This window comes from Otolemur garnettii, unplaced genomic scaffold, assembly GCF_000181295.1.
Source record: "Otolemur garnettii isolate 467f Iridium unplaced genomic scaffold, OtoGar3 scaffold00006, whole genome shotgun sequence".
NCBI classification, from domain to species: domain Eukaryota; kingdom Metazoa; phylum Chordata; class Mammalia; order Primates; family Galagidae; genus Otolemur; species Otolemur garnettii.
Genome location: NW_003852401.1, coordinates 18,227,006 through 18,245,751, shown reverse-complemented (window position 1 = coordinate 18,245,751; position 18,746 = coordinate 18,227,006). Strand labels below are relative to the sequence as shown.

At 38.0% G+C, this 18,746-nt stretch overlaps 1 protein-coding gene across 15 annotated transcripts in view; it reads right to left on the bottom strand.

The window, feature by feature from the left end:
• Positions 1–18,746, bottom strand: part of PTPRD (protein tyrosine phosphatase, receptor type D) — a 2,156,277-nt gene that overhangs the window by 479,760 nt on the left and 1,657,771 nt on the right. The window contains exon 1 of one of the 15 annotated variants that reach the window (XM_023508439.1): positions 11,781–12,155. The exons of the other annotated variants lie outside the window; for them this stretch is intronic. The gene's annotated coding sequence lies outside the window, so the exon portion shown is untranslated. Of the gene's footprint in view, positions 1–11,780; positions 12,156–18,746 lie in introns of those variants that run through there. 15 annotated transcript variants of the gene reach the window in all.

Sequence of the window (18,746 nt, the reverse complement as noted above, 5' to 3'; positions counted from 1 at the left end):
CGCCACCTTAAGTGTATGTGGCTGGCGCCCTAACCGCTTGAGCCACAGGCGCCGAGCCTCAAAATTTAAACACTAACATTTACTCATCAAAATAAAACAATAACTCTAATATACTCATGTCATATTATCACTTAAGAAATTTATTACCGATCACAGGATCAAAAGTGAGAAGTTGTACGTTACAATGTTTAAAATATTCATATAAATATGAGTGGGTTTTCTTCTCACTCACCCCCCTGCACACAATTATTCCTAGGCAATGTTTAAGTCACGATGTTATTGGCACTAACAGTGTTGATACAATTCTTTGGTTGAAGCCATTAAGTCTATTTTGGAGTATCTGATTCCAAGGACCTAAACCAAGGGGTGAAAATGAAAAACTACGAATATGGGCTGATTAGAAAAATAGTTGTAATAGGTCTTACTGCTGTTATTATTGAATGTAGAAGTGGAATAACCATTAGCTGTTTGAACCACTGGAAAACACCCTATGGTGGTACTTGACTGATTCGATACATTTTTGTACACAATTGCTGTGCTAATGGAGCAGACATTTACCCCACAACAAAGGAAATCTAAATGTGAGCCTTAGGGTTTATAGTAATTCCAGAATACCAAACCACTGCTGAGGATTTTCAATGAAGCCCCTGTTGATCTATTTGCTGGTTAAACCCTTTGTCTCCTCAAAACAGCAACAACACATGCAAGACAAATTATTGATAAATTGCACCATTTCAAACAAAGATAAGTAGGAAATTAAAAATCCATAATAGACATTAGCTTTAGGAAATACACTTAACAGAATACAATTGTTGGTCTAAATCCAGATTTTTCTTTGCCTATTTCAGGACGTAAAGGTCTGCGCGCTAGGCTCCTATTATCACAGAATACTGAAGAACAGAACTAGTTCAGCTACAGAAAATGAGGTGAGCCAAGCTGTCTTTTGATTGCTGAGGAGAATCTATAAACACAAGACACAAAGTTGACCCTGAAAGTGATCTCTTCTCACCTCCTCACAAGGGACGGCGAGCTGGTGATATTGTTATAGGGTTCAAAACAGCGTTTAGGAAAGGTTCCTAAAGGAAATCATTCTTCCCTTCAACCATGTTGCTATGGTAACCAAACCAATCAAGCGTCTTCACAAAGGCTTTCATGCGAAGTTATGTTAGCAAACTCATATAGAAAATATAACTCAACTAAACATTGTATTTGTTACCCCGGCAGAGACTAGCAAAAGGCACTAATCCTATTAAAAATTGGAGACAGTATGCACTTGTTTTATATCGACACGTTAAATTAGTCAAGTTGAGTCTCTCGAAGGCTCTTCTTCAGGAGAAGCAGTACACACCCTTTCCAGAATGGAATCTTGTCCCACCTTCTCTGGACCATGAGAGAATTTTTATACCTTGCTGACTCTTTCGTTAGCATTTCTTTGCAAACCAACGCTATTGATAAACTCGTATTGTTAAGGGTAACGTACACAAAAAGATCCTCGCCTTTACCACCCAGCATTTTTAAGGCAAGCAAAGTAGGTGGGGGAGCAACATGGATTCATGGTATTGAAGGGTGTTTCCTTCCGCCCGGCATGATGAAGCTGTAATATCAATTATAGCCTTAACTTTAAAGGCCATTTCATGTGAGTGACATAATTTCACACTAGGGTAACTCCATTTCTATAAGACATTCCTCATGCTGTTAAACTCGCCACTTAAAAGCAAAACAAAAACTCTGAGCAAGAGCTCTAATGAACTTTAATAACTTGACATTCAGCTCCACACCCAACGGTTTTCACAAGCAAAAGATACTTTATTGTGTTGAGCAAATCTTTCCTATGCCTATCTTTACTTTTATTTACAAGTACCAAAAGAAGTTCTATATTCTCTGACCTAAAAGTTCTATAGGTTAGATTAATATAAAACATACCCCTTATTAATTGCATGGAATGATAAAATTCATAAAATATCTAATAAGCAAACTGGTTATTGGAGTGAATGGTTAGTGTGGCTATCCTCTGCCCTATTAGCCACTGTAAATTTCAAATAGCTACTATTGGGGTAGGAATCAAGATTTATGATAACCAGATTTTGTTCCAAAAGAATTGGCAATGATGACCAGATTGGCCCAAGGTAACTTTGAACCAAATTAAAATTAGTTGCCCAGAAGTTTTTAAGAGATATTAACATCATCGATACCATTAACTAATAATAAAATAATTTTTTTGATCTAAAGCATTCACATCTTACTAGAAATATTTTCAGGGCACTTGGGCTTGCTGTAAGTCATAACATTGAATTACAATTGAGAAAACCTGTAACACCGTGCAAATTAAAATTATCCACTTTAATTTCTAGGTGTTTGCTATCAATAAGCTAAAGGTCTATTTAGAGCTTTGGAAAAATAATACTTCAATCAACTTTATCTCTAAATATAAAATTAGCTGGGCCTGGTGGCTTATGCCTGTAATCCTAGCACTACAAGAGACTAAGGAGGAGCAAGGATTGCTTGAGCTCAGGGGTTCAAGGTCACAGTAAGTTATGATTGTTACCACTGTGCTCCAGCATGGACGATGGGGTGAGACTCCATCTATAAAATAAGTGAATAAGTAAAAATTTTAAAGGAACACATCAAAATTATACCTCTAATCCTAAATAATGAGAGCATTGTACATTTATGTGGCCACTGGCAAATTTACAACGTATATTCACTTTATTTAATTCTCTCCATGATTTTAGTAGATAGGCAAGGAGATAATAAGGGAAGAAAATGAAGCTTAATTCAATTTAGCAACTCATTTAATTATAACACTATTGTTTTATAATAATAATTACAAAATTAATCATTTAGTAAATATTTTTTATAAGCCAGGCCAGGAATTGTCCTAAGAGCTTTTTTCTTCATTGTTATTATAATTATATATAAATGTCTTCAGTTTTCACAATAAATGACATGTGGTTATTCTCAACGTACAGATTAAAAAACTGAGTCTCAGACAGGTTAAGTAACTGACCAAAAGCCACACAGTCAATAATAAGTTGCCAAAAATCAAAATCAGATCCACTGATTTTGCATCATATTCATTTGACCTAAAAATAGATCAAATATGTATATGTGCTTTTTACAAGATCACTATTTCTTATACATATGATATTGAATTGTTACTATAACATTTATAATATATTTTTTGTGAGACAGTCTCACTATGTTGCCCTTGGTAGGGTGCGATGGCATCATAGCTCACAGCAATTTCAAACTCTTAGACTTTAGCAAGTTTATTGCTTCAGCCTCCCAAGTAGCTGGGACTACAGGCACCTGTCACAATGCTTGGCTATTTTTTTATTGTCATGGTTGTTTTTAGCAGGCCCAGGCCAGGTTTGAACCCATCAACTGCAGTGCTGGCACCCTAACCACTGACCAATGGGCACCAAGTCAACATTTATAATATTTATGAAATTTCAGGCAAATAGTTAATTTGGCTTTGGTAATTGTGATTTTGTATTTTAGGGATACATTTGGCCATTTTTAAGAGCAATATAAATATAACCATTCTGAACACATAGCTGTTTGTTCTCACAACAGATGTAAACAGCTGCCCCTGAATAGTTTCCCTGCTCTCAGTTGGAAGAATACAGTATCCTAGAACTAACCAGGTAATGACACAGCCTACCGCTAATTATAATGTGTGAGTAATGCTAAATATGAAATATCACAAAAGCACATATCACAACAGAACAAGGCACAAAACATTAGGAAGTGATGGTTTAATAAGAGTTGAACTTTCAGAGTAAAAAGACAATAAGACTTAATCTCTAACCTCATTAGAATTAAAAATCACTCACTTTGATGATGAATAAAACACCAAGCACTTTCTTTCCAAGTCCTGGGCATTTAGTTGCCAAATGAGGACAATTATCATTTAACAAACTTTGTCACTCATGTCTCGTTTGACTAAATAAATGTAACATATAAACTATATCAAGTTCTGATACAGCCTATTTTATCTATTTTATTTTAGATTGACATAATTGATACTAATGAACTAATTCATTTGTGTCATATCTGTCTAGCATCAGAGCTCTTTGAGAAATCTGGTGCACATACTAACCTGCTATATGGTGTTTGAACTGGATGCTGCTCTGCAGCCAGCCAGATTCCCAGGTAAAGAATCTGGGAGATTCTTAGTTAAAGACAGATTTCTATGTGACGCAGCATGTGAAGCCCATCGCTAGAACTGCCAGATAATTCTTTCAACTGACATATAATCAGCACAAAATGAGCAGAAAGGTCACGTGAAGCTCTCCTGTGTTCTGATCTCCTTGTCCACATAATGACACTCCTTAGAAGCACGCATTATACGTAGAAGACTTCCTGTGACAACTGAGTTGAGTGCTTTTGCTTTAAGATTTTTTTTTTTTAAGACAAAGTCTTACTTTGTCACTCTCAGTAGAGTGCCGTGGAGTTGTAGCTCACAGCAATCTCAGACTCTTGGGGTCAATTTTCTTGCCTCAGCCTCCTAAATAGCTGGTACCACAGGGACCCATCACAAGGCCTGGCTAGTTTTTTAGAGACGAGGTGTCACTCTTGCTTAGGCTGGCCTTGAACTCCTGAGCTCAGGGAATCAACACTCCTCGTCCCAGGCTGGGATTACAGATGTGAGTCACCCCTCCTGGCCACCTCAAGATTCTTAAAGTAGCCATTTCACAGCAGACAACTTTGTTTTTGAGGCAACAAAACAATGTCATTATAGACATTCTGAAATTCCATTCTCTCTTTCTCTTTACAGGAACAAAAAAAAGTATATAAATCAATATATTATAAAATTATATAGGAAAATATTAATATTTGTTAATACTTTCTATATATATCTATATTTTTAAAATTGCTTGTTTGTATTTAAATCAACTACCTATAATGCAGGTACAATTATGATGCCCCACTCCACAGATATGAAAACTGAGGCACAATTAAAGTAATTTAATGAAAGGTCACTCAGCTAGTAAGTGGCAGAGCACACACTCTATCCTAACCAATCTAGCTCCATTAAACCATCTTTCAAACCTCGGCATTTAAGGTGAGGAAGAGAGAGCCTCTGCCCTTATTCTAGCTTTTTATTTGAAGAAAGAAGGGAAAAAGAGAATATATTCATCATAGAATATGATCAAATTCATTAGCTAATGATAAAATGTCAGAAAACATGTCAAGATTAAAATAAAGGCATTGATTTCTCAGTAAATGCTTCCTGGAAGTTACCATATACACACACGTACACATTTTTGTTATGTACATATGTTTCTGTATCCACATAAAACTCAAGGAGTAGTAGACTTGAAAGTTACTGCTATGTTACTATCCACCGTCCATTTGCAATTTACTCAAGGGCAAAAGTTATTTTCTACCCCTACACGAAAACCACAGCAGTCCAATTACTTTACTAAAATATGATGTTCTACAGTCACTTTAAGTGACCGAACACAGTTGCAGTTCAGAAATTAGAGTGCCAAGTTCAACATTCTAGTGTCCCCCGAAACTCGGCTTTTAGCTCCTCCCAGCTGTGGTCAGCTACAAACCAGCATCCAACAGAAAAAGGATGTGGCCAGGCCCTTCTCCCTTCTGCTCCTTTGAGCCCTTTATTCCTCCAGATGGCTGTTTTCTGAACCTCCAGGCTGAAGTAGGGACAAAGAGAAAACAGTGGGCATGCAAACATTCTGCCAGAGGGCAAGTGGAGCTGACCCCAGGCTCTCCAGGTCCATCCATGTTCACAGCTGGTAGGCAGTAAGTTCGGGGTTTCTTCAGAGTGCTGAAGTCCACTGAATTCCTGAACTCTGCCCACTGCAATCCTTAATGCGGATCACCATCCCTCACTCCTTCTGGGATCCCTGAAAATACAGGGTCATGCTAAGGCTTTATCTTTTTCTCTTGACAGATCTTTGAATAAGGCCTAAGAAGCCCTCATTTTTCTCTCACAGGTGACTGAGATCTTGTCCCCAAGAAACATTTACAGATCCCTCACACCAACGAACTTTGGAGTGATGGCCAATGCAGTCACTTTTTTTCCCTTGACTTTGTAATAAACAACTAACTGGCCTGGCTTTTGACCCTTTCAGACTTTCTAAGCAAGATTAGGAGACATCAAGGCCACGGGTGCAGTGGCTCGCACCTGTAATCCTAGCACTTTGGGAGGCCAAGGCTGATGGATTGCTTGAACTCATGAGTTTGAGACCAGGCTGAGCAAGAGCAAGATCCTGTCTCCAAAAAATAGCTGGGTGTTCTGGTAGGTGCCTGTAGTCCCAGTTACTTGAGAGGCTGAGGCAAGAGGATCACTTGAGCCCAAGAGTTTGAGGTTGCTGAGCGCTATGACACCACAGTACTCTATCAGGGGCAAGAAAGTAAGACTCTGTATCCAAAAAAAAGAGAATAAGGGACCCCAAACCAGAAAGTCCCTTAAATTTCAGGAAACATGTGAAGCTCTCCAGATGCTCCCTTGAAAGTTTCTTTCCCAATTAGCTTGGTCAGGGTGGCGGGAAAGGTATCCATGGGCTAGCTCTTGCCAAAAAAACTGTCTTCATGAATCTTCTTTATTCCCAGACCTTAAGACAATTTTCCAGTATTTTCTTTGAAAATTTATCTTTTGGCTTGGAATCTGAATCTGATATCTGTCATCTTTGGGCTACAGCCAATGTTTTTATTTTAATATCTTTATCTGTATACTGAAAATTAGTTTTATGAGCAATTGAAATGGTATCTGAATTAAGTTTGAAATCAATTACGAATAGATTTTTTTTTTTTTTTACATTCTGGTATTGTTTTAAGAACTTAAATAGCAATTATGAAAATATCTTCCATATTGATAGCTTATTATTATTTGTCCATGAATAAAGTTTTGCTTTATTAATGGAAGTGCCAGATATTCAATAATCAGTATTTTGGGATATTCTGAATGATTATTGGAGTATAAATGTTCTCATCATTAGGCTGAGGATAAAATATATTTGTTTTGCATAATAATGACTCACTATTATTGACAAATTCATCAACAAGTGATCACCATGTGAATATACATTATCTTCAAATATGTGTTTTATTTCCCTTAATATCCTAAGAAAGCTAAGGCAAACATCTTACAATATTCTGTGATCTTAGGCCATTTTATCGCCACCACCTAAGCAAATGTGAAAGTAGAAAACAGTTTTTTAGTTGTTTACGTTTTGCTTAGTAAGCATTTTCCAGCTTCCAATGTATTATAAACCCACAAGGAGCTGCGCCCTCCCACGTGTCTCACTCTGTACCAAGTCACTGACTTCCCCTCATGATTCAGGATGTCTGTTCTCTTTGACTTTTGCCCCTGAAACCTTTATTCACTGAAGGTAATGTGTGCCTTACCAAGGACTCCAGTACCCTAACTCCTAGGAGAGCAAAACATAGAAAGATAAAGGGCTGTAAGCACAGGGAATGAAATGTTTAAGTGCAAACTGATACAAGCATGTATTCTAACAGAGAAAGTGCATTTTAAACTGTGCACAGTGAGACACTTACAATTTGGAAATTCTCCCAGAAGAGAGCAGAATTGTTACATTTCTACCTGGGTTGGAAGGTTGGGCACATGGTGTTGAAGGCTGGTGTTAAGGTACTGCCACACGGGAAGGAGAAATCACAATGATTTACTGAGATAAAATCACTTTGAACTGCGCGCACTTGCTTACAAATACGGTATCAATAAGAAGTCGTATTACCCAGGACTTCTTGGTACTGTCCCTCACAACCCTCTGTGGGGGGCTGGTATTTTTATCCCCGAAGAACACATAAGGAAACATAGAGGTGAAGCAACTTGCCCAAGGGGGGGGGGGTCCCACAGGTGACAAAAGAAAAGAGCAGGAATACTGTCTGGTTAAACTTCAACCCCCTCTATCCCCCAAAACAGCTACAGCAATTTAACAGGCTAGAAAGCAGAAAGGATTAACAGATTTCCATTCCTCCAAACTAAACCCAGCGCTCACACCGCCCACACTGGGATCTTTCTAAAGCTCACACTCAGGTCAGTCCCTGCCTGAACTCCTTCAGTGCTTTTCCATCTGCAGCTGAAGAAAGTCCAGAAGCCCCAGGAAGACTTTCAGTACTCAGGGCTCTGCTTCCAACATACTCAATTTAACACCCCAACCCCTTTGCGTGCTGCCAGCCTCCTCCCGGAGCCCTCTTCTCCCCTGGAGTTCTCATCTACCATATTTTCCTAGTTTTCTTTTCACCACTTGAGCTGCTCTTTCTCAGGCTCCTTACAAGTCTCACCCCTTTGGCTGCCCTCTAAATATTCAGTGATATCCCCAGATGATTGCATCTCTTGCCACTTAGCTTTGATTACCATCTATGTTTCAAGTATGCTCAGACTTTTATTTCAATTGCAACTGTAGTTACAGAACAGTATAATATGTAGTCCCCCAGCTTGAATGTTTCATGCACCCCTTAAACCTACAGTTTCCAAATGAATTCCCCTTGCCTCAGCAAGGTCATCTGCCAGCGTTCTCCATCTCAGGAAATGACACCATTTCAAGACAAAAGCCTACACCTAGCCTCAATTTCTTCCTGATCCTCTTGCTCCTCTCCCCTTTCCAATTCATCAGAAATCCTGTTTCTCTTGCCACCACCGTATCTCATCCATACTACCTACAATAGATCCTAAATGGCCCCCCTATTTCTACTTTCATTACCTCCCAATCCATTCTTCACACAGCAGCCAGAGTAATCTTTTTAAAACAAAATCCAGTGTGTCACTCCTCAGCCTACAACCCCTCCTATGGTCTCCCATTGTGCCTTAAATGAAATCCAATCTCATTATCAAAACCCACGAGGCCCTCAGCCATCAGAAGCTCTCTCTGATCTTAATCACTTACACTTTCCCAGTCTGCCATCCTTCAGTTCTGCAGGCCTCCTTTGAGTTCATCAAACAGGTATTTCCTGCCTCTTGTCCTTCATTTATGCAGATACTACTACCTGTATCCAGCTAATCACATCTCATCCAGATTTGCAAGACCAGGACTCTAAGAGGGAAGACACCACCTTTTATTCCCATCATAGCTCTCGGTCAATTTGTAATTGCATATCCATCTACTATTTGACTCTCTCACTATATGCCAAGATCCCCAATGACAAAGATAATCTCTCTTTTGATCACCAGTAAATGCCCAGTGCATGGTGCCTAGCATAGAGAAGACATTTTGCAAATAACTAAATTTAACATTATGCATGCCCTGGATCCTGACCCCTTTTCCCAGTTCTCCAATCCCACAGTCTAGTTCTCAGCATACCTTTAAAAAGTTTAAAGGATACCCGAGAGATGCGTTCTTGGCATGTGGTATTCCTTCCACCTGGAATATTCTTTCTCCCCGTGTTTAAACTGTCAGATTACTGCTCATTCTTTGGATCAAACTCTAATATCTTCTATCTGTCCCTACACACACACACACACTCATCTATCTATCTATCTATTTATCTATCTTTCAGGGTAGAGTTGATTATTTCCCCTCCTATAAGTTCACTGTACTTCTGTTAAAATATCATCATCTTAAATTAGTGTAAAGATCTATTCTATCTCATTTAATAGACTAAGCTCATTGAGGGTAAAGACAATTTCCAATTCATATTTCAATCCTCAAAGCCTAGCAAAATCTGTGATAAAAGAATAAATGTTTCAACCCATTAATCTATTTGATATTCAAAGAATTTAATTTTCTGCTACAAAAAGTAACCAAATTCCTATTTTTCCCCCAGACCCTATAAGGTAAATCAGTTCATCATTTACATTTCAAAGCAGAGCATGCCTTTAACCTATGGGATATTTATCAGGTCCTATCACTCAAATATTTTATTCTTGTTCACTAGAGATTATTAAAATTTCTAAATTAAGCTAAATATGGATCTAATCCAATTAAGCCATAGCTAAATGAACTTGAATAGGATCTATCTAAACTAATGGGACTGAAATTACGTGAAAGAATACCTACATTTTTTATAATTATTAGTACAATATTTCAAAGCACATTTAATTAGCATTTATCACTGTCTTCAAAATAATAATAAGATAATAATACATTCAACAATGTGTTGGGCACCACTGAATCTATTTTCCCTCTATTATTTAAAAAGAGAAGGAAATCCAGGAAGGTCTATTGGTTAACAATCCACAGATAAAGAGCTTGATGCAATGATTACAAATCTTTCACAGAGTCTGATGAAGAAAGAATCCTATCTGTCTTCAAAGAGCTGATTGCTCTGAACCTGGTGATATTCAAAGACTTGCATTAAAACATGAGTAGTTGCTGTGGACTGTATGTTTGTGTCCCCTTAAATGCTATGTTGAAGCTGTAATCCTCAGTGTTTTGCATCTGGAGGTGGGGCACTGGGAGGTAATTAGGTCATGAAGGTGGAACCCTCATGAATGAGATTAGTGCCCTTATAAGGAGACACATGAAAGAGAGGATCTCTCTCTCTGCCACGTGATACTTTGTGACATAGCAAAAAGGTATCTGGAAACCAGGAAAAAGTCCTTACCAGAGACTGAACTGACTGGTACCTTGATCTTGGACTTCCAGCCACCAGAACTGTGAAAAATGTTTCTTATTTAAGCTGCCCAGCCTATGATACTTTGTTACAGCAGCCCAAATAGACTAAGACCATATATTTGTAGGCAGCACCCAAACTACCATGAAGTATAGAGTTGCTGCAGAATTGATTCCAGGTTCTGTGAGAGTCAGAAAATACTTACTGGGTAATACTAGTGAACAAAATGTAAAAATAAACTAGAGGGTTTGACTTTGAGTGCTTACGATGCTTAAACAAGACATTGTGCAAGTCATGTTACACATATTAACTCTTTCAATTGTTTAAACATCCCTATAAAGTAGATACTGTTACTGTCTTCATTTTACAAATGAGAAAATGAAGGAGGACAGATTAATTGTCCTGCCTAAGGCCTCACACTTTACAAGGAAGACCTGGGGTGCGGACCGCGGAACTTTCATTCCATAGCCCAAACTCTTAGCAGATTTGTTTTACTCCCTTCCAATAAATTTGTTTTGTAAAAATAATCTTTGTATGAAGATTATTTTCAACTGTAGTACATGAGGGGAAATAAGCAAAGGATGAAAAGGCATAAGATGAATTTTACAAAGATTCTGAAAAGCTTGTAGACACTTTCAAGAGAATCCATAAGAAATATAGTTGATACAAAGAAACAAGGGGTAAAAAAGAAAGGAAAATAAAAAAATGGGCTAAAGTTGTTGAATAATGGACACATGGTGGGGGGGGGTCTCAAGGCAATAAGAGCTCTGTGACAAAATGGAATCTGAAGACCATGACCTGCTCAAATACTCTTTCAACTACCCCCAGCAAGGGGTGACAGAGGAGGTCCTGGTGCTGCCACACAGTGTCCACCCTGACCGTAAGGTGGCCGTGTTCTTCCCAGTCAGTGGCTACTAGAGTATAAAAAGAAGAGCACAGTGCAAATGGCCATTCATGTCCAAAGACATTCACCATTCTGTTCACAATCTGGGGAAAATGCATCCATGGTGGTGAAATCACTGCTCCAGAAATTCCAAACCTCACCAGAGTATAAACTGTTGTTTCCTTTTTCCAAGAATTCTCTTTATTAATGATGGCATAATAAGGATGAATCAACAGTGATATACGAGCATTGACTGTAAAGTTAATTCTTTTTGATAATGAGCATGCTTCAAAATACTCAAGAACTACTTTTTCTGAAGAATCTAGAGATCCAGCTCCTGTAAGATATGTACCCAGAAAACGCGTGGACTTAGAAGGATCTGCCGTCATTGAATCCAACTTCTACGCTTCACAGATAAGAAAACTGAAACTTGGAGGAACGGTTTTGTTTCTGTTTGCCTAACACTTGAGAGTGAGAAGCGAGGGTGGGGAATGGATTCTGCTTGGAGACCCCTCCAGACCCATTAGGAGTTGACTGCTGCACTTGTTCAGATTCTCTCCCTTCTGACGATTACTTTGTTAGGTCTATCTGTTGAATCCTAGGAGAATGTCAGGAAACGTTTAATGTTGAGTTGGTTAAAAAATTAAAACAATCTGGCTTACTCTGTATCAAAGTACACTTGGCTTGTTTCCATTACCCCATTATGAAACTGCTCAGAAGTCTGTTGTGTAAACACACTCAGAGACTGGACTAGAGGTATAGAGTCCAAATAGAATCTTTAAAAAACCTCAGTGGACTCAGAAAAACCAGGGGTAGGAGATAAGAAGAGAAACAACAAGGTGAGCACCACTAAAGCCTGCTACACTTTCTGACAAGTACACACTAAATCCCTTAAATTTAAAATATAAAGTCCTTCTGAACGACATCCATCATCTCCAAATATTAAAAAAGAACTCATACAGGTTCCTCTAAAACAGAAGGAATTTGATCATTCTGAAAATGCTTTGCTATATCATTTCAACAACGTGCTTCTTCAACTGTATGGTAAATACTGCAAAACCTCAGAGAAAGTTTCACACAGCCAAGACCATTTACATATACTAATCTGGCCAAATGCTCTCCAAATCACAATGTTTTATAAAGGCCATATTCTGATCTTTTCCTTTAGTGCTTTTCTGACAGTTGGAAATGGGTACAAATTGTAATTTCCCCAAATTTATTTCCTACGTTAGTAGTGTCCAGTTAAAGTCATTCAAATAGCATGACAGATAAAAGGCAATAATGAAAAGTGTCTGCCATCTTCTGAAAGCTACATTGTGTACTGAATACAAACAGCAGCTAGTGACGTGTATGTGTGTGTGTGTGTATCAATATAGTCTATACATATGTCTGAGGCTTCTAAGATAGTGTTTAAATAAATTTAAGGATTCTGCAATAAAAATGTTGCATACAATGGTGCATATTGATCCAGTGATTTTCAAAGCTCCTAGTCCACCTTTAATTTACCTTAATAGAGAATTGATTTGCAAAAACAATAATGCAAGATGGTGAAATATGACAGCAGGAACAGTGTATTCTTGTATTTACGAAAGCAGAACAACGAAAAGATGCCACAGGTAAAGCCCATGGCAGCTAAGACCATGAAGTTCTTGGCCAAATAACACTCCACAATGTGAAAATTATGGGGAAAATGGGCAACGAACTACAAGGAAGAGAAAAAGTCAATTATGGCAATTATGAAAACAGCCACACAACGCTTCAGAAATGCTCGAGTGAACAAGGCCACAATATACTCAGAGTGATGAGAAAGAGGAAATTAGCCAGTGTTTGCACCCACTATATGTGTTTTGTTAACAAAGTGATTTTGATTAAGTTTATGGTCACACTGCAGGATCACAAGACTTCTCAAAGAGGATTACTTTAAATATGAAGTCTTTCAACTGTAAAACTAATCATTTCTGAAGGAGGCTGGATATTCAATATTTCTCTAAATTGGAGTTCTTTCTCGTGAGCGTTCTCGCTCTCTTGCTCTCTCTGTCTCTCTTTTTTTCTCCAGATTGCATGAAGCTCCCATTGTTCCACAAATGGGGAACTACGCGTACCCCCAAAGAACAAAAAACTAATAGCTTAAATGAAAATAAATGCAACTTTTCACTTCATGTTAGTACTCTCATAAATGTAATATCCACTCTTCATTATCCAGAGAGCTACATAATATAAAAGACATTTTCTTTCCTATTCTTGTTTTACAGATGAAAGAAAATCAGTACTATAACTGACTTGATATCTTCTTTTTGGAACCCAGAAATCTTTTTTTATTTTTAATTGTTTGGGATTCATTGAAGGTACAAAAAGTTAGGTTAAACTGATTGCATTGATCAGATTAAGTACCTCTTGTAATTGTGCCCTGCTCCCGAGAGGCAAGGTGTGCCATACACCATGGCCCCCTACCCCCTTCCTTCCTCCCTCTCCCCAATCCCCCTCCCCTCCCCCTCATCTACCGCTTTCATACTAGAATTGAGTACATTGGATTCTTGCTTCTCCATTCTTGTGATGCTTTACAAAGAAGAATGTTGGAACCCAGAAATCTTAGTAACAGCAGTAGCACATCCAGTTCATTTAGATGCCACTGTAACAGGACTCTCAGTCAGAAAGAAAAACAAGTTCAGAGGTTGAGATAGACGTTTACAGCTTCTCTAACCTACTGTACAGGGAGACCTGGCTAAAAAAGGAAACTATTCCACGACCTCTTAGTTCCCCAAGGGTTATTAACATTGATTTGGGAACACATGACCTTTGAAACTACTTGAGAATGTTTGAGCATAGCTACTTTTGATAAGCCCTATATCTAAAAAGTGACCGGGCAGAAAGACAGGAAGAACAGAGTTCAGAAAGTGGCGATATTGTTACAAGTGGTAACATTAACTATTTCCATTTATATTCACTTCAGTAGATGCTACATAAAAATTCTCATCCTCTAGACGTCATAACAAATATCCAAGATGTAAATGAAAAATGAAGCACTACTCAATGGAAAATGGCATCTTAATAACAGCCACTGTTCACAATATCATAAAGGTGAATGGAAATTAATATAAATACACACTTGTATACGTTATATGCTTTAACGAGTGTGTTAAAAGTCCAAGCTTTGAAGAACACCTCTATGTCAGGACTGTTTGCTTCCACCTCTCTTTAAAGAAAAATATTAGCCATCATCTGTACCATTTATAAAAATTTTAAAAATTATGAATATATTAAAAACTAAAGTCATTTAAGGTTTTACCTTAAATTTTAAAAAAACTCACCTAGTAGGCATTTTTATTTACACTAATAACTTCATTACAGTGGAATTATTCACAGAAGTTGAATTTTCAGCAAATAGTTCTAGGAGAAAAGCATGCCTATATGCGTTTTCCAAAAAATTAAAAATTACAATAAACAAGGGAACTCTTAGGTAGATATATTTTTAGATAGATTTTTAAAATCTAGATACCAGAAACTAATTATATTAAAAATTATAATATTAAAATTATTTTAATTGTGTATTAAATTATGAAATTAATTTTAATTCATATTTTAAAATTAAAATATGAAAATTTGGTAATTCACACGATGGAGTTGTTCTACTTTTTAGGACTTTTCGCTCTGTTTTGGTTTGTGAGATAAAGTCTCTACCAGGTGGGTGTGCCGTGCCACAATAATAGCTGACCATAATCACTGTAACCTAGGTTCACACGATTTTCCTACCTCAGCCTCCCTAGTAGCTGGCACTGCTAGCTGGAACTGCAGACATGCACCACCGCATCTTGCTAACAAGTTTTTTTATTTGGGGGAAAGATGGAGTCTCACTATTGTTCATGCTGGTCTTAAACTCCTGGTCTCAAGCAATCCTCCTGCCTTGGCCTCCCAAAGTGCTAGGATTATAGGCATGAGCCACCATGCCCTGCAGGTAGGGTTTATTTGTTATAGATAAAAAATATGTAAACTATTTAGAAATTATTCAAAATATTTCTGTCAAATATCTGACCCTCTTTTATAATTTGCCTGTTTTCATTTACTTCAGAAACCATGTTATTAATAACTATTCTGTTCATATATTTCATTTCTAAAACTTTTATGTAAGAGGGAAAAGCTACTGGAAAGATAGTAACATCAACACTAATAGAAATTTGCTTTGTTTATTGAGTATATCACGTATCAGGTACACTACTCTTTGAATGCATTACCCCATATAATGTTCATAGCAATAGGAAAAGGAAGGTCGGTGCTCCCATTATTCCTTTCTTCTTCTTCTTCTTCTTCTTTTTTTTTTTGAGACAGAGTCTCACCCTGTCACTCTTGGTAGAGTGCCCTAGCATTAAACCAGCTTACAGCAACATCAAATTCCCAAATTTTGGGGCTCAAGTGATCCTCTTGCCTCAGCCTCCCGAGTCGCTATGGCTACAGGTACCAGGCACAACACGTGGCTAGTTTTCAGAGACAGGGTCTCACTCTGGCTCAGGCTGGTCTTTAACTCCTCCGCTTGCCTTGGGCTCCCAGAGTGTTAGGATTGCAGGCCCTATTATTCCTATTTTAGAGATAAGAAACTAAAGATCATAGAGATTTTACACAGCAGGAATTTAAACCCTGGTCTATCCAGAGACAAAGGCAGTGGGCTAGAATATGTAAAGATAACCCTTTCTAACAAACATCCCATTGAGTTCTCCTTCTGTGGCTTTAGGCGAGACACAGAAACTTTCTCTTTGGGGTATTTTTCCTATGTAAAATTAGAGCAGAAAAAAAGGGAATATAAAAGAGCTCTAGGCGGCAGCTCAGTGAGTAACTCTCGAATTTTCTCAGGCTAGTCAAAGCAAATAACAACTCACACTATGGCTCTGGCTTTTGCCCAAGAAGGTCGGCATAAACACAGTAAGGAATGACGGTATGGAAAGGGTACTTGCACCCTCTAGGTCATCCAAGGACCCCCAGTGAAGGTCTGTAATTAGGAGAGATAGTGATATAGGCATATATTCAAGTGGGCCACAAAGTGCCAGAACCAGAGTCAGCAAAGCACAACCAAAGCACCGGGCAGATAGAGGAATGCCAGGACCCTGGCTCCTTTTGTCTGGGTAGACATCGCCTGGGCTTCTGGACTAGGGTGACCAGACGTCCCGCTTTTGGTGGGACAGTCCCGCTTTTTAACAATTTGTCCCATGTCCTGTGGCATTTTTAAAAAGTCCCAATTTTTGGAAAGAATGCACTAACGGGCGGGAGAACAGGAAGGGCATATATGGTTTTCGGGTGCCATGTGGCTATTTCGCCAGAATATGAGTTTTACATTATTTTTGTTAATTTTATAATGTTAAACTGTAATAATAACAAATAATTGTTGAGAAGTGATTATAGAGAACTGCTGATGGAAGTTTGCATTGTTGTCAGGCCCTCCCCCGCCGCACGCCTCCATCCCCAGGCCATGTTGTCCCGCTTTACAAATGTTAAAATCTGGTCACCCTATTCTGGACACCAGCTGTAGCCAAGAGGGAAGCAGAGATTATAGATAGATCGGCTCTGCATTTGAGGTATGTAGACACAGAGAATAGGATATGGCTAGAACGGTATTGCTACCAATATTGCTGAGAAGAAAATAATGCCTTTCAAAAGACCAGAAGAATGGGCTCAGCTCCCAAAGCACAGTGGTTATAGCACCAGCCACATGCACTGAAGCTGGCGGGTTCGAACCCTGCCTGGGCCTGCTATCAATGACAACTGCAACAAAAACATAGCTGGGCATTATGGCGTGCACCTGTAGTCCAAGCTACTTGGGAGGCTGAGGCAAGATAATAACTTAAGCCCAAGAGATTGGGGTTGCTGTAAACTGTGGTGCCACAGCACACTACCTAGGGCAACATAGTAAGACTCTTGTCTTAAAAAAAAAAAAGAAAGAAAGAAAGAAAAAGAAAAGACTAGAAGAATGAAATCCAAGCACACTCCTGCCTCAGGGAACTGCACTCACTCACTGGTCTCTGCTGACCTCCTCTTTCTCATTGAGTCACCTCTTCAGCGTCCCCTCTTGAATGTATTAAAGTGTCAGTGATTCTACACCACGCTGTACCCTGATCACCTTATAGCCCCTTCCTGTAAAGTTTTTCTACATTGAACTACTACCACTGATTTATTTTACATATTACTATATATCTGTTTATTGACTATCTCCCTGTTAGAACACAAGCTCCCTAAAAAAAACTCTTATCTTTGTTGTTGCCTGCTGAATTCCAGGTGCCTAGATCCATGTCTCAACACAGTAGGAACTTAGTAACTGTTTGTCTAAACAAAGTATAAATAAGTTTCAAAGCAACGTTGTCCAAATGCCATTTTTCATATCCTAGAGTTTTGAGTTTTATGTGCTTCGACATGCATTATTATGTTAATTAGAGGTGGATAAACTGGTAAACAATATCATATAATCAAAGTTAGTGACCTTGAAACGTGCAAATTAATTCAGGCGTAAATACTGCTCAAAATGTAAAACTTGAGTGTTTTGATAGTTTAATAGAACACTGACAAAGCAAACTACAAGATATGCTCTATTTCACAAAGAAAGGCAGCCCTTGGCACATCTCTAAAAGACTAGAGTTCTTGTTAATCATTGAGAAACAATACTCGTATTGGAGTGTTTTTTCTTGGCTAAGAACAAAAATATTTTTAATGGTAGGAAACGACTATAAAACTAATTACATACCACATACAGAATCAAAATCTATTCTTACAAAAAATATTCGAAAAATCTTAAAACTTTTTGTGTTTGACATAGGTAGAATAATTCTTAAGGCAATTTTAGCTCCTAATCTCAGGACATTAATAGAATTATTATTATTATTATTGGCTGGGGCTGGTTTTGAACTCTCACCTCCAGCATGTGGGGCTGGCGCCCTATCCTTTGAGCCACAGGTACCGCCCCAGTATAATTATTTTTTTTAATATTATTATTTCACTGAGGCATATGAAGATTAAATGTTTTTTTCTTCCAACTAGACAATAAATTCAGACAAGAGTTGCAATCATAAGAACTGAATTTTAATTTAAGTCAAACTAGATATTCTCTTATTAGAAGATGAGTGTAGCTCTTTCAAAACAAAATGAAACAGTACTATTTAAAACAAAAGTAGTTTTGTTGGTTTTATTTTGAAAGCAGTAAAGAGAAAGGAGAGCTTTCTCTACATAATGAAAGATTTGACTATAATTAAATTGCACATAATATGCCCACTTTACAGAACATGAGAAAGTCCCATGACAGGATGTGAAAATGTGAATTAATGCCGCTCTATTTCTTATTCAA